We start from the raw sequence: 12,305 nt of genomic DNA on the forward strand, positions 1-12,305 counted from the left end.
CCCTTTTTATCTCGTGTGACGTGCTTTTTATGTCTCTTTTTTGAGGTGTTGGAAACTACTGATATTGTTAAAATCTCAAGTTAGTATTCGCGTTTATTTTGCCGGCTACTGTGCTTCTGCGCCGATTGAGGGTAAAAAAATTGTTTCCTATCTTCATAATATTTAAACGATCATTACAGTAATGACGAAATTATGATAATACCAATGCGTAATCGTGAATTCAGTTGGCATTGAATAGGAAAATTCCAATAAAACTAACGCTAATTACGTGAGCACAGTGCACGTTGTATTCACTCTATTGTCCGTATGACGTCAACGCAATGCAGATAGTCAGTGAGCGTTCAGAAAATTCGCGCACGTGTTATTCATTTTTCAAACCTATATACTTATTCTAGTACATTGTTCAATCGAGAAAAAAATTATTACAATTGAAGGACATGATACATTATTAAAAGAATTAATTAATTATTAATTTTTGTATTTTATAAATGAAGTTTCCAAAAGCTTTCCAATATAATAAATCAATTAAATATAATATTCAATATAATATTCCTGCAATAAATATTATTTCAAATATTTCATATAAAAATTTAGTTTTAAATTCATTAATTAATTTAGAAATTTATGTTACTGAAACAAAGTTTTTTATTTCTAGAATGGAAAATATATTTAACACATATGAAGTTACTTTTACTCGAGATGAATATAATATATATAAAATAAAATCTAATCTGTGGTATAAGTTGGAACAATCATCTTAATAACTTAGATAAAAATTTGAATTATTCTGATTTAAAATTAATTTATACAATATTTAGATTTCACACGTATTTTCAAATTAGAATTATATTAAATGAATTAGAATGTCCTTTACCTGGATCGAAATATTTTAAAAAATTGGATAATAATATTAATCTATCTCAGTTTTATAAAATATGTAATGAATTTAATATGAATATGAATAATTTTGACTTGGTGTTGGTGAACAGTTTGAAATAAAAAGAATTGATTATATGCATACAGTTGGTGCTTATGATAATTATAAAATTGATGATAATAATGGTTGGATTAATGTTGTTTTAGAAAATAGTGAAGGTTTTACAAAATCCGGTATGCAAAGAATAAATCAATCTATAAGAATATATTTGATTTGTATTTTAGGATCACAAGTTGAAACAAGATCCCCCAATAATTGGAAATTTAAATACATCATTTGATACACAAAAACATATTCAAAGTATCATTTGAAGATTCTATTCGTAATGATAAAAATAGATCAATTCCAGAAAATATAATAAGATATCAAAATTATTTAGATAAATCTCATGTAAGATTAAATTATTGTATAGGTCCCAATTTATTAATCATTTCTTATGATTTAATACTAAAAATGGGAAATATAATTGGTTATAATAATCTAATTAAAACTGCAACAATAAATAATTCATTTGGATTAAATGATATAAATAAAAAGATTATTACTGCTCCAAAATTAATGGAAGGGGAAAAATTTAAAAAAAAATTACAATCAACAGAAACTAAAACAAAAAATATTAAATTAAATAGTGATTCTAAAATTTAAGATTACCATACGTGAGAAAATATTAAAACTGATAATATTCAACATGAAATAATTAAAACTAATGATAATAAATATCAAATTAGCTATAAACCACCAAATGATAACAATTCTATACAGGACAAAGTTAAAGATGGTTTGTAAAAATTAGCAAAATATTTATGTGAACTATCTAAAAAATCTGTTGCAGCTTTACCCGGAGTTATAGCATCAATTGTTGGTTTTGTTTTAAAATCTACTGGAAATGTTACTAGTTTTGCTGCAGCATATTATTTCATTTTTAATAACAGTTGTAAGTGTAATTATTTTTGGATTGGTAAACATGATAAAAAATAAATAATTAATTTTTTTTTTCGTAAATAAATGAGTGGGAGTTATATAAATCCTGCTAAGGATTCTAGAACATCTAATGCAATTAAAGCAGAAAGATCTCATCATATCATTACTCATAATCCTTCTAATATTAATCCTGATGAAACTTTATACGTTAGAATTCCTCGATTAACACAAAATACTTTTTATGTTCCAAATAGTATTTATTTATCAGCTGATATAAAAGTAACTGATAGTAACAATAATTATTTCGTAGATAATGTTGAAAGAAATTCAATTAAAAATTAATTATAAAGATTGGATCAGAAACAGTTTTTTCATTAGATGATTATAATTTATCTACGCATTATAAAGAGTTATGGTAAACACAAGAAAATAGAAATAATATGATATTTCAAGGCATCCAATCAGAAACCAAAATAAATTAAAATCAGAAGCTTATAATGCAGTAGTAACAAATGACATAGATAATTTAATGAAAAAAGATTTATGGAAGCAAATATAAAATTCCATTAGACTTTGAATTGATAAATGATAATGCACCTTTATATAAATATGCAATTCAAGAAGATATGATATTCGAAATAACATTTGCTCCTGTTAATGAAATTGTATTATCTAGCGTTGTTAAAGATATGGGTTATAAATTATCAAATATATGTTTAGAATATGATACAGTAACTGATGAAAATATTGCCAACACAATTCAAACTCAATACAATTAAGGTTATTCATTATTATATGATTATATTGATAAATTTAAAACTGTTACTATTAATGCAAATGATGAAATAATTAATGAGAATATTAACTTCCCAAAAAGATCTATTAAAGGTATGTTAATATTTTTTACCATTGCAACATATTCCAATGGTGCAATAAAAGTTGATAATTATCATACTCCTGAAATATCAAAAGTAGAAATAACCATTGAAGGTATAGCAAATAAAATATTTTGTCAAGAAATGAGAATGATTGATCAATGGGTTGAAATTAAAAAACATTTTATGATTGAAAAAATAAAATCATCTGAAGATTGTAATATCAATCAAATTGATTATTATACCGGCAATAAATATGCATTATAATTAGATTTTAGAACAACTGAAGATAACTTATTATATGGTTCTGGGAAAAAATTACAAAATACAAAAGATGGAATACAATAATTCTTGAAAAAGAAAAAAGGAGGTTGAAATTATAAAATGCATATTTATACTATATCTGACGAGCAATTAAATATAAATTCCAATTAGATAGTGTTTTGTATTAATAAAATTTTTGTATTAAAATTTTTATTCTCATAAAAAATTTCATAATAAATGGATGTAGGTAAAGTATATAAACATATACCATACAATGATAAACATGAAAATAATGATGGTCTATATTATATAATACCTTGTAATATAGCTTTGATATTTTATCTTATTTTATAAATCATAAAACTAAACTAATAGAAATCGATAATAATTTGATTGAAACCGAAAATAATAAAAGTGGTGTTTTTGACAATTTAAGTAATGAAATTGATAATAATGTTATTCCTTCTACATCTAATAATGTTATTTCTTCTACATCTAATAATGCTATACCTTCTACATCTAATAATGTTATACCTTCTACATCTAATATAGTTATACCTTCTACATCGAATAATGTTATACCTTCTACATCTAATAATGTTATACCTTCTACATATAATAATGAAAAAATATTAAATTATAGTGAAAATAGAGCTTATTGTGGTTATTGTAATGGTGAATTTTCAAACTTTCAAACAAATTGGAATAACCATATGAATAAATTTGTACATATTAAGCATGTTATAAAACGTGTTGGTATCGGAGAATTTATAGAACACCCATTTAGATGTAACAAAGTTTGTTTCAAATAAAAAAACAATTGGTATAGATTTATATAAAGATTTATTAGATGATTTTTTATTTAAGGAACCTGAACTCAGTAAAGCTGAAATAGATTTAACTGATGCGAATAAAATATTAGGATCAATTATTGTAAATAAAATATTAGGGTCAAACACTAAGAAAGAGGATAAGGAAAATATAAAGGTTAGCATATTGATTATGATAATGAAGGTACTAAGAAATTGAAAATAGAAGATAAATTTACAAGTAGTTATAATACTCAAGCTTTATTAAAAAAAGCATTTTAATTTAGGTAATATATCAGGGACTGATGATGAATTAGGGGCTTATGAGGAAAATGATTCAGATAGTGATGATAATTATCTCACATAATATATTGGTTGAAAATTGTATAAAATAATAGTTAATAAAAAGTGGGTTTTAAGTATTAGGGTATTAAATACGTATTAACTAAAATAACCTAAATTATAATCTTATTTCATGAATTTATATTGAAGAGAACCTAATATTTCATAATCTTTTAAATCTTCTAATTTATAAACAAATGGTTTAGTTAATATTATCTTTTTAATCTTAAATATTTCTTCAGTAAAATTTTGAGTATAACCTTTATAAAATATTTTTCGATATTTAGATATTGTTACATGTTGTCCAATTTTAAATTTAGGTTCTCCGAAATCATGTGTTACAAATGCTCCATATAAATTATTCCAAAACAACTTCTGAATTAGCTTCTTTTCTAGCTTTTATAGGTTTCATACCAATACTTGAATGTTTAGAATTATCATAACCTTTCGCTAAATCATCTTATACATCGATGTTTCATTAGCAGTAGAGTTTTTTTCACATTCTAGATTTTTATGTTTTATTGAATCTTTCTATAATAGATGCTTTTTTTATCTGAGTGTGTTGAAAAATACTCTACATCGTTATCAGATAATAATTTCTTTAAATGTTTATTATAAAATTCTTTACCTTCATCAAATTGTATCTCATCTAGGATAGCTTCTTTAAATATATTTTTAAAGCATTTGTTACTTCTATACCAGTTTTATATTTGATTGGTACACTCCATGCGTATCTACTGAATATATCTATAACATTTAATATCCAAAAATATCCTTTATTGTATTCTTCTAAGTTTACATATCAATTAAATCTGCTTGCCATTGTTTATCAATACATGAAACCATAACTTTTCTTGTTAAATAATTTTTATCCATTTTCTTATGGATTTGATATGTTCGTTGATTTTGTAACCATAATTTTAATTCACTATATTTTATATTTTCATAATCAAATTTTATTTTATCCCATAATTCTGAAACACTTGAATATGATACTTCACTTTCTGGATTATGATATAAATCTCTTAAGTATTGTTCTTTTTTCATCTTATTTTAATCCATTAATACTAATTTAGATTTATTTTCAATGATTTAATCATTTGATTTATTTTCTGGTATAATAGGTTTATCATCATCATTATTAAAGGCCCCTTTCATTACTGCAGACTGGGTATTGGCGAGTTTTAAGTCACGCGTTTTCGCAGCGGCTCCTATTTTGGGCCAAATTTCCGTATTAACCCGAGGCGTGGTTAATGCCTCGCAATTTTTGGGTACCGGGTAGGTCTTTTCCTTGGCCCTCATCATTTCAATGTTCAGGGCTTTAGAGAACCTTTTCTCTATAATTTCTGTTAACCCTTTGTCCATTTCTGGCCCAGGGGTTTCATCGTTTAACTCCATATCGAGGAGTTTAAGTTTAGACTCTGAGTCCGAGGGGTTTTCCTCTTCGTCCCCTCCATTATTTTACATATTTCCTTATTCGAAATCTATTTCATGATGCCCTTTTTCATTCTTACCTTTGTATACGAAATAGAAATCACCAGAACATAATTCTTCTAGATCTTCACTTGATAATCTATGAAATCTATCTGGTAAATATGTTCTGAATTTATATGTATTTCCTTTTAATCCTTCATATTCTAAGTGTATAACTAATTTATCTCCATATTTGTTAGTAACTGTATCAATATTTGTAATTAGATATTTCTTATGGATTATTAATTCTTTTAACTTCTTAAATTTATAATCTACTGATTTGACATTTGAAGTATCTTTTAATCTATCTAGAAATGATTTGTTGTTCTCACTGTGCACTTGTTTACTCTTCATTTATAATACATATTTTTATTAAAATTTGATTAACACGTTAGAATTCTTTTCATTATTTCCTTCTCTTTTGTTTCTTCTCTTTTAAATTTTAAGTATTCATCTAAATTACAACCATAAGCAACTGGATGAATTCCATCACCTAAAATATATCTTTTATCATCAAATGGGTTTAGACTTATCTTTTCAATTTCTTCAATAAACATTTCATGATCTTCAGATCTTAAACATTTCATCTTATGTTTTCTAACTTCTTCATTGAATATACAATTGATGTAATCTTTGAAATGAATATTCTTTTCTACTACACTTTTGGTTATTCCTTTTAACTTTTTAGCTTCATGTTCTTTAGTTTTATATGAATACATTTTAGATCTAATACCGATGAACTCTATCATTTCTTCACCGCCTAATTCATCTTTGAATTTACCAGGAACCTTTTTATTATCATTGCTAAACAATTCATGATTTTTAGGATAGTTACTGAAATCAAAATGATGTTTTAATGTTTTTAAATCATCTGTTATGTTATTAGTTTTTATCTTTAATATGTAACTGTCAGTATCAAAATATAAGATTTCTATATGTTTTTCCCCAAAAAGTGGTTGTAATACATTATAATAGAATTCATACATTAGTAATTTTGATAATTCTAAAACTGAAGCGCCAACATAGATTGGTTTATTAAATTTCATAGATGTTCTTCTCATTTTAACTGCAGCTAAATTTTCATCAAATATTCTGTTACCTAAAAACTTAGGATATGATTGTAAATGCCTTATCCCTTTACCATTACTAACTAACTCAATATCATTTCTATTTCTAATATTTTCACAAGTCTTACCATAGAATGCATTATTCATTAACTTGAAGATATCTTTCTCAAAATCAGTTTTAGCTTCAGTTCTCTGTTTGGTGTTAAAATCTATATATTTTTCTAACCACTTAGATTGACTAAATGAAATATAACTATGTACTTTTTTTAGGATCATTCCTTGTTTTAGATAAAACTTTTAACATTCTATAATGCACTACATAATTATATTTATCTTCCTGAGTTACCATTAACTTTTCTGTATGAATATGATTTTTCGGGTTTAATTCTTTTTTGATAATTTGATAATTCTTCATGAGTTAGTTTTATGTTCTGGACAGTATGCTAGATTTCTAGATTTGAATTTAATATGTTCAGGATATTCTAAATCTACAACAAAAAAGTAACCAGTATCTGAATCATCTGCAATATCTAGAATTCTTTTCTACCAATCAAATTTATCATTATTTTCACGTTGTAAAACTTCACTTATTTCAAATACTCCATAAGGTTGTGGTTCCATCATTGCCCAACCATACAAATTATTTGCATCTATATATAATAACTTATATCCAGGGTTATCATTTACATTGAAATATCTATCACCTAATACACCTGAAACTCCTCCTCTTATAGATTTTTCAAATAATAATAATTGATCTATATTTGTTAACAAATCCATTTTTATATTTGTAAATTTTAATCCACAATCCCATGTTAAACCTGGTGATGAATAAAAATGACAAGGATCAATGTTAAAATATTTTAGGTTTACATCTCTAAACTTTCGAATATATCGGTTAATAATAATACATCTGATTCTAAATATAAATCTACTAATCGCCCATGATTTTCTATTTTGAAATGATTCCAAATATTCAATGTTCTATTATATACTTCATCTTTAACATATTCATTTTTTAATTCATCATAGAATTGTTCTTTCAATAATTCAGTTATGTTAAAATCATTATGATTTTTATAGAAAGAATATGGAATTGCGCCTTTATATCTCATTAATTGAAAATCATCATTATTTGGGTAGTGTTGTTTTAATATTGTTACTTCATCATCAACTAATGATTTTGATAAGTTATCTAATGAACTATTTAAAAATCTATATGAATCTATAAATCTTAGACACCCAAATTGGAATGATATATAATTCTCAGATGTTTTAGTTAACATTCTAAATTTATAAGTTGGTATTTTATCTTTTGATCTATTTGAATTTAATCTTTCTATTTCATTATTGATTTCTTCTATTTTATGGCATAACTGTTTGATAAATAAATGTGCATCATATCCTGATAGATTATGAAATATAACTGGTACAAAGTTAATTTTCTTAGCTTGTAAGTTACAATTCTCATGTGCAGCGCCTCTAAACTTTCCATTCAAATGATCATGGTCTCTTACTTTTTTATCTCTAAAATTAAATATCTTTTCACAATAATAACATTTATCTGCAAACGCAAATTCTTCTTTATCTTCTTCTGTCATTATAATTTCTATATTTTTATTTAACTTTTCATTAAATCTTATTTCATATTCAATTAATAAGTCACAAAAATGATTGATAACATTTTCATTTCTATAATTATAATATTCACTTTTAATTAGTTCTGGATAATCAGATTTTATATATAACCCAAAAGCTGCTGCTGATTGATGAATCTTTTTAATAGTATTTGTTTTTGGTGGTTCTTTTGGTGAGAAATCATTTTCATTAGAATTTAATTTCTTTCTTTTATAATATATTTCTTTTCTATCTTGATCAGTTAATTCTTTATTTAATGATTCAAAATCTCCATATATAACAAATGGAACTTTATTTTTGTAATCATATTTTTTGAATTCTAATATTTTATCCTTTTCATTTGGTAAAACTAATTTACAATAATCATGATTTTCACATAATTTTTTATGATTTAATAATGTACTTTCATTACTGAATCTATGTAAACATTTTCTACAAAGATATATTTTATGGTGATCATTTTCTGATTTAAAAAATAAATCGATTTGTTTAATCCACATATAATGATTCTCATAATATAATATATCTATAACATCGTTTGAATCATAATCTTTTGATAGATATAAAGGTTCTAATGTATAATGTTTTATGTTGTTACCTTTTGTATTTGGTAATTTAATTAAATCAAATACATTTATTCTTAAATTATTATCTCTTTCTATTTTTGGGATGTTTTTAATTATAACAGGATACTTATCTATCTTATAATTATTTTCAAATGGTTTATAATGAGTTAATCTTAAACTATGTGTAATATCTTCTGTTGGATGTAAGCAACTTATAATTGTCCATAGAAAACATTTATCATCTTCATTTTGTACATTTATAACAGCATTAGTTTTAAATGGTAGTTCAATATAACTCGATGCTTCAATATCTGGTTCTTAATAATATGATAAATTATTTTCATCAATTGGTTTTGATTTAGTTAACTTATTTTATTTTGTGTTATAAACATGTAAAGTCATAAATATTTTTTCATCAAATATTAAACCAGATCCTTCAAAATATTTCTCTTCTATTTTAGTTTTTACTTCATTATAACATTTATCTAATTTATCATATATATGTTGTTTATATATAATATGTTGTGAATGAGAATTTATATTATATATTGGTTTATCTTCAGATTTTATGAATTTAACTTTAGAAGATATACTTATTTTAGGATATTCAACATCAGATATTATTTTCATTATTTCTTTCATATTTTCTAAATGTTTTTTATTTTCTTCTAATGTTTTTCCTTTATGAAATTTAAACTCGATAACTGCTGGACCAATATCACTTTTAAATGCTTCGGTTATCTCTATATCTTTTTTATTATCCAATAAATTAATATATTTTCTTACATCTTCCATGTATGGTCTTTTATTGTTTAATTTATTTTTTATGCTTTTAATTGTCTTCTCTTTCTTATCATTATCGTTATCAAAATAATCTTCACCTAAAATATCATTATTCTTATTTCTAATATTTTATTTTTTTACTTTCTCGACCTCTCGACCTTTGGTATAGAACAACTAAATCCCTATTACTCTTATATTTATGTATTACGCCAGAAAATATTATAACTGTAACTAATCCAATTGTAATATATAATTTATTATTACTTCCAGCATTAGAAGAATTAGATGGATTATCATTCGAATCAATAACAGATAATTTCTGTGATTCATTTATATCAGTTTATTTCTTTTTCTTAGCTCTTTTTAATTTTGCAGATCTTTTCCCCAACTCCTTTGCCCACTGTACTTGTTTTTCAGATCTAGGCTTCTTCTTAACATCATCACTCATTCATTTTACTTAATTTTTGTTCTGATTCAATATCTTCTGATTTATTTTTATCTTTGTATTCAATAGGTTTAATGTTAGAAAATGTTATAACTCCAGTAGAAATCAATGTCATTATTCCACCTAATTGGAATGAAGCGTATCCAACCAATTTCTGTAGTTCTATCATTACTAAATAATCATTTTTTAAATCGCTAAATAATTTATTTTCATCATCAATTGGTATAATCCGGTAACATAACTTAGAATAACATTTTACTATTCCATCACTTATAGAATCGTTTATTCTAGTTAATCTAGCTTCTTCATATATTTTGAAATGTTTGATTACTTTATCTGTTTTCATGTTATCTAATTCTTGAAAAGTTAAAATTTTACCCAAGAAATCCTTAGATTTTCCACCAGCAATTAATAACTCAAGATGATGCTTACATGTATAGTATTCATAATCAATATTATAATCAATATTATTTTCAATTTTGATGGAATATCCTTATTATTACTAATGCCCAAATAATCTAAGGTTTTTTCAATATCAATACTATTCTTATTAGATTTCTTTGACATTTATATTAGAGAAAAAATACTAAAAAACAATAACTAATACTAGAATTCTTTAGGTTAATACTAGCTTAGTAAAGTTAAAGAATTCTAGTATTAGTTAATATTATTTATATTTTTTAGTATTTTTTATTTGTGATATAAAGTAATCTCCTTTTGAAAAGAAATAATAGATTTTGAAAAAAATTAAAACAGAAATAATGACTAGTTGAAGATATGTAATTTTTAATTCATTTTATTTGAATTATATCATTCTTTAACCGCTTAATAAAGATTCAATATATTGTTCATTATTTGGATCACTATTCCATAATTCAATGAATTTTTTTGCCTTTGTTAACTGTTCTAAATATAATTGTAAATCTAGTTTATTAAATTTTATTTTCTTTTCTTTTCAAGAGGCCTTAAATTTTTCCAATTCCAAATTAACTTTTTATTGTATTCATCATTCATCATTCATGTTAAATTAAGATATTGGTAACAAATGATCTATTTGGAAATTCACCATAATTTTCTATATTCATTTCACCATCAAACTGAAATATAATCCATGATTTTAGAAATTTATCTGAACAACCTAGCAAATTAGATAGTGTAACTGAGTGTTTATCTTTACTGTATAATTTTGATAATCTAATTATCAAACATTGTTTCAATTTAAAATCAAAATCTGTATGATATTTTTCTTTATAATAATTTTTATTATACGCTTTATAATATTCTCTATTATTATCCCTCCATTCTCTCATATATTCTGTTATATAATCTGGGTGATTTTCTCTCCATTGTTTATTTTTAACTTTGAATTTTTCAATATTATCCGTATAATATTCTTGATTATTCTTGTAATATTGTTTATTCTATAGTGTACGACAATTTTTGCAATACTAACCTTTACCATCTTTAGTGTTTTCATCATTATAATATTCTGATAATGATTTATCTTATTCACATTTTGAACATTTCTTATGGTGAATATCTATAGTTTGTGACGGTTCCTCCATTTATAATATATATTTTTATTAAACATTGATTAACATTTTAGAATCCTGTTCATTATTTCCTTTTCTTTCTCTTCTTCTCTTTTGAATTTTAGATATTCTTCTATATTGCAACCATAAGCAACTGTGTGTATACCATCATCTAAAATATATCTTTTATCATCTAATGGGTTTAGACTAACCTTTTCAATTTCTTCAATAAACATCTCGTGGTACTCAGATCTTAAACATTTCATCTTGTGTTTTCTAACTTCTTCATTGAATAATCAATTGATGTAATCTTTGAAATGAATATTCTTTTCTACTACGCTTTTGGTAATTCCTTTTAACTTTTTAGCTTCATGAGTTTTAGTTTTATAACTATACATTTTAGATCGAATTCCAATGAACTCTATCATTTCTTCACCTCCTAATTCATCCTTAAACTTCCCGGGCACCTTTTTATTAACATTGCTAAACAATTCATGATCTTTAGGATAATTACTGAAATCAAAATGATGTTTTAATGTTTTTAAATCATCTGTTATGTTATTAGTTTTTATTTTTAATATGTAACTGTCATTATCAAAATATAAGATTTCAATATGCTTTTCTCCGAAATGAGGTTGTAATACGTTATAATA

This window comes from Tubulanus polymorphus, chromosome 1 (genome assembly GCF_964204645.1).
Source record: "Tubulanus polymorphus chromosome 1, tnTubPoly1.2, whole genome shotgun sequence".
Taxonomy (NCBI): Eukaryota; Metazoa; Nemertea; class Palaeonemertea; order Tubulaniformes; family Tubulanidae; genus Tubulanus; species Tubulanus polymorphus.